The sequence below is a fragment of the Pinus tabuliformis genome, chromosome 9, assembly GCF_031772625.1.
Source record: "Pinus tabuliformis cultivar Carrire ecotype Pingquan chromosome 9, CPIR1, whole genome shotgun sequence".
Classification (NCBI taxonomy): domain Eukaryota; kingdom Viridiplantae; phylum Streptophyta; class Pinopsida; order Pinales; family Pinaceae; genus Pinus; species Pinus tabuliformis.
Genome location: NC_142307.1, coordinates 145,894,023 through 145,900,203, shown reverse-complemented (window position 1 = coordinate 145,900,203; position 6,181 = coordinate 145,894,023).

Genomic DNA, 6,181 nt, shown 5'->3' with positions numbered 1-6,181 from the left:
TGTGCTTCATGGTCCTTAAGCATGATACAAGAAAACATCAGCTGGAATTCATTAGTTCTGTAGCTGTGTGTCAGTGGACCTTGTAATCGTTCTGCCTAAGAGTCCTTGAAGCAGAACATCCAAGGATTAACTGTGATCAACCTATAGTGTGGTTTGAACATATCCAAGAGAGCTGGTTGAGCAGTAATGAGCTTTATTACTTGGTGACAGCAGTTTACTTGGAACATGTAGTCTATATAAGATATGGAACTCAAACCACTTGTTCACGATAAGCAAGTTATGGCCCCCCTCTAGCCAAAAATTAGGTGCTTTCTGTGAAAGTAATAGAAAGGACATCGTTTATGGTATTGCATCCCACTTTACTCGTTATATCCAATAGAAAAGACATATCGTTTAGGATATTGCATCCCTCTTACTCGTCATCTTCAATCAACAACTAGACAATTATAGTTTGGCTTGCAAATGTAAAATCCTAAACCAAGAATGAGATAAGAATGGATTGTATCCACAATTCTTGATTGCCTCTTTTGTCTATCAACTTCCTAAGCCAAGAATAAAATGAGATTGGATTGTATCCACAATGCTTACTTGCATCTCTTATCTGTCAACTCTAACTAGATAGATGTGGTCAATCAAAGTTTTGAATGAGGCACTCATAAATTCAAATTCGAAAACATTTTGACAAATAAATGATGTTGTAGTATATTTTTAATGCACCAACAATGCTCTTATTAACAATTTGGTACAACGAAAGATATTGTATGGACACAATGCAACATTGTATCCATGCTAAAGCATCTTGTTATCAAACAGATCCCAAATAGGATCCTAGATAGTCATTATCAAACAGATCCTAAATAGGATACTAGATAGTCATCATTTTGTTGACATTACCATGCCTTTTGGCTTGTTGTGACATGGCAACCCTTACCTTCTAGAGGTTGTTTTAATGAGGTCCACTGCAAAGATGAATACTTAATCCAAGAGGTTATAGATAGGGGATTTTGAAACTTGAACTTTTGCAGGGGATGAAGCATATCAATGTAGCATTGTTGAAAGGTCAATAGAGATTCTTTATTTCTTTTCTCAAATAACAAACAAATATGGTGGCTAATTTTCTTTGATTGCCTTCTGAACTGCAACTACACAAGGAATGTTAAATTATGGTATGTTCTATGCTAAGAGCAGTTTACTTATCTTTCTTATTATTATCCACAGATTAACAATCACATGTACATAAAGTAAAGTGCAGATAGAACATTTAAACGATCAACAGAAAACAAGCCAAGACAAGAGACACAAGATGTGGCGGCTAGCCAGGGACAAACCCCGATATGGAGAAACCCTTTGATCGAATCTTTTTTTATCTTCAATAATTCAGCAGAGAGAAATAGTACAAAAATTTGATTTATATCAGCAACAACAAACCCTAGATCAACCCTAAACTAGGGCAGTCAATATCTATCAAACCGAAGGTCGGATCACCTTGATTCATGTGCCAAAAATTGCAGTTTTCCAAGGAAGATCAGCCACACCAAACTCGCAGTCAAAGAGGAGTCTTCGCTGGTCAACACTGGTCAAAATACCTTTCTTCAGCTTCAACCCTAGAAATCTTCGTCCTTTTCACACGTGTGAGAGAGAGTCTTTCTACGCAGGAGAGAGAAGAGACTCTTTTTCTACGTAGGAGAGATAGAGATGTGATGAGAAGTGAAGTGTGCAAATGAGGAGAATGTTCCTTGTATTTATATGCAAAACGTTGGGGTTGAATAGACATCACTGTTGGGATTTTGAGCCTACATAAGTTGTTGGCCGACCTTGACAATTTGTCCATAATCAAAATAAATTCATATCCTCATAAATACTTGTCGGAATCGGAAGATCTTTAGATCATTCCTACACTTCTCGACGAGAGGAATCTAGGAAAAATATCAGCATCCACAAATAAGGTGACCCCCATGAATTTTGCCCCTAGTTGCCAATTTTAACACTCCCTCTTAACTAGGGAAAACTTCATCTGCAATCTGTGAGATCGTCACTACTGTCCATCCATGAAATGCACTGTCCTGTATGGCTTGACCCTACTTGCTCTGCTCTGCTTTGCTTTGCTCTGCTTTGTTATGCTTTGCTCTGTTTTGCTTTGCTCTGCTTTGCTCGAATTATGAAGAAGAAGAAATGATCAAGGATGTATCATACCATCCTCCACTGACCCGAAGTCAGTCTCAGAGTGTGTACCACTCTTACTGGTCCCAGACCAGTATCATTGATCCCATATCAATGAAGGTCATCCTAGCATAGGGAGTACGATAGATACGATGATGCATCCATCGATAGAACTACTATGGTCCCTATCCTCATTTCCCTGCTCATTGATCAGATGAGAGGTACTTCCCATGAGTCCCAGACTGCATGGGTAGGATGCCTCGACAGGGGAACTAATCATCCTGTCCACAGGAGAACGAATCATCTTGTCCAGTGGATGCCACAGAGAACTAATCATCTTGGCCTACAGGAGAACGAATCATCTTGTTCCACAATCGCCATGGAGAACGAATCATCCTGGCCCACAGGAGAACTAATCATCTTGTTCCATTGTCACCACGGGGTGTCACAGCGGAAGGTTGAACCTTTTACCTTGTACAAAGTGCACCAACAGGGGATGATGAGTCACCCTGTGGTCATGTGTCGCTCCAAGAAGTACCGCGTGCCCCCGTGGAGCTCCCAGAGCTCAGTACATCATACTTGACCCTCAAAAGAGGGTCTTTGAACGACTCCAAGTCGTTCTCGGAAAGTCAGGAATTTGACCTTTCCTAGGGGCTTTGTCAAAATGTTGGCGACTTGTTCATTGTACCGATATGTTGGAGCCTTATAGCTCCCCACTCCACCATATCTCGAATATAGTGGTACCTGATATCGATGTGCTTGGAGTGATCATGGAATATGGGATTTTCTGATAAACGAATTCCGCTCTGGTTGTCACACATGATCACAGTGGTATCCAATGTAAATCCAAATAGCTCATTGAAGAGCTTTCGTAACCAGATTGCCTCACAAGAGGCCATGCTAGCAGCAATGTACTCTGCCTCAGCAGTGCTCAAAGTCACCGACTTTTACTTCCTGCTCATCCAGGATATCGAAGCAGATTCCAAAGAGAAACAGCACCCAGAAGTGCTCTTACAGTCCACCACACTGCCTGCCCAGTGGGCATCTGTATATCCAATTAGTCTCACGTTTCCGACAATGTATCTTAACTCATAAGTAATTGTGCCAGGAAGATATCTCAACAGATTCTTGGCACCAATCCAATGTATGTGGTGAGGGTCAACCATGTGTTGACTCAACATGTTGACTGCAATGCATATATCTGGACGAGAGTTCACTAGGAACATCAACGCTCCGACGAGTTGACGATACTCGGTGGTATTTCGTAAAATAGGTCCAGTAGCACTACCGCTTAACTTCTTGAAGTCAAGCTCCATTGGGGTAGTTACGGGCCTACAGTCCACCATGTCGAATCTTTCCAGTATCTTCACCACATACTTTCCTTGAGATAGGAAAGTCTCCCCTGGTTTCTGCTAGACTTCGAGTCCTAGGAGATAGTGCATGAGTCCTATATCTTTCATCTCTAATTAAGAAGCCAGCTCCCTCTTACATTTGTGAATGAGAGGGTCTGCACCTGTTAGAAAGAGGTCGTCAACATAAAGCACCAGTATGAGAGGCTTGTCATCTATAACCTTAAAGTAAAGGTTAGGGTCGGCTTCACTCCTAGTGAATCCCAACTTTCATCAAGTAGCTATCGATCCTCTCATACCATGCTCGGGGTGCTTGCTTTAGTCCATAGAGGGCCTTCTTCAACCTGCACACATGAGATTTTCGATCATAGATCTCAAATCCTTCGGGTTGCTCCACATAGACCTCCTCTTTGATCGAACCATGTAAGAATGTAGCCTTGACATCCATCTGATGTAGGTTCTATCCTTGCGAAGTAGTAAGGGCTATAATCGAGCGGATGGCGGTATATTGGGCAACAGGTGCAAATATCTTGTCATAGTCTATACCTTCCTTCTGGGAGAAGCCACGAGCGACAAAACGAGCCTTATACTTTTCCGTACTTCCATCAGCTGCATGCTTTATCTTGTAAAGCCATTTTGAAGTGACAACTGTCTTGTCCTGGGGTCTGGGGACCACATCCCAGACATCATTCTTCATAATAGACTCATATTCTTCGGTCATAGCATCCTTCCATACTTTATGCTTGACGACATCTGTGAATGATGAAGGCTCATTTTGGATGACCGTGCTCATGATGGTCAGGTATCCTTGATACCTGTTCGGTTTCTTACTTTCACGGAAGGTTCCTCGGGGAGCTGTGTCCTTCAACATCATCAAGTGTCCCCTTAAGCAATGAAGGCCTCTTTATTGAAGAGGAAGGCTCAAGTGGTGGAGAATCAATAGGATCCAAGGGTTCTTCCACATCGGGCATTGTCTCATCTTCTTTTTCTTTCGGTTCCCTGATGTCACCTTATTGAGAGCTCCTCAACGTAGGAAGATTGTCCACCTTGCTAAGGGTCTTGTCTTCATCAAAGGTGACATCATGACTAATCTCGACTTCCCTTTGACCAACTACATAATTTCTATATCCCTTAGTATTTTCACTATAACCCACAAAGATTCTTTTCTTTCCAGATGCACCCAATTTATTCCTTTTCTCTTTCGGCACATGAAAATATACAAGGCTTCCAAAAATTCTAAAATGAGATACGTCAGGTTTCTTATCGGTGAACATTTCTTCAGGAGTTTTGGAACCTAATGCTTGATGAGGGCATCGGTTTTGTACATATACGGCAGTGTTTGCAGCTTCGGCCCATAGAAACTTCGGAAGTCTTTGATCATGGAGCATAGCACAGACAACTTCCACAATCGTACGGTTCTTCCTTTCTGCCACACCATTCTGCTCATGAGTATATGGTGTAGTAGTCTCCCTCTTAATGCCAACCTCTTTGCAAAAGTCATGGAACTCATTGGATTCATATTCAGTCCCATTATCAGTCCTTAGGATCTTGATCTTCTTTTCAGTTTGATTCTCGATCAAGGCTTTGAAGTGTTGAAACCGGGAGAACACTTCATCCTTCTTTTTCAAGAAATATATCCAAGTCTTGCGAGAATAATCATCTGTAAAGGTGAGGTAATATAAATATCCTACCAAGGAGTTCACAAGCATCATACCAGATATGTCTGAGGGAATCAACTGCAATATATCGAAGGTCTTGCTTTGGCTTGAGGGGAAGGGCCCCCTTTTGAGCTTCCCTTCGACACATCTTGGACATACACCTTCTTGCTCTAATTTGAACTCGGGCATCCCAATTACCATTTTTCTTACATTAGGTAGAGCTTTATAATGAAGGTGAGCAAACCTCCGATGCCATAGTTCTGACTGAAGAGATGTGTCACAAGACATGACACCCAACGGACTTCCTCCAACTTGATATAATGAATCAACTCGAAACCCAAGAGTGAAAGCATCTTTAAAGTTCTTTTTCCATACACGTACCTTGCCATCGCTGAAAGCCACCTTGTAGCCTTTGTCTTCCATTGCCGAAATGGACAGTAGGTTCTTTTTGAGATCAAGTACATATAATACATCTTGTAAGTGGATGGTATTACCCTGATTCAATTGAAGAGTGACATTCCCTACGCCTTTCATAGGATATTTTGAATTGTCTCCAAGAACAATTTCCAGGTTGGTTTCTTTCTCTACCAGATTATAGAGAGCTTCTTTGTAACCAGTGAAGTGCCTTGAGGCACCATTATCAATAAGCCAATTTCCCAGCGAGTCCGGGGGAGCAGTGGTAGATAGAGCAACTGGTAGATAGTATTCATCTTGCTTATTGTCAACGATGTTAGATTCATACCTGGAATTTCTTTCCTTCTTGAATGGTTGTCCTCTTCCTTGATTTCCAGTGTTGAAATTTGGTACCGGAGGACAGGTGGTTCCCTAAGGCTTTGATCTTTGGCCTAGGGAAAAATGTCCAAAAAGAATTTCATTTTTTCTCCTAAAGTGACTTTATAATTTTTATAAAGTCAAATCTAATTTAAAAGTGACTTTAAGTGATAAAGTTACTAAAGTCTAATTTTAAAGTGATTTTATTAAAGTCAATGAAAAATTAGAAAGGAAAAGTGACTT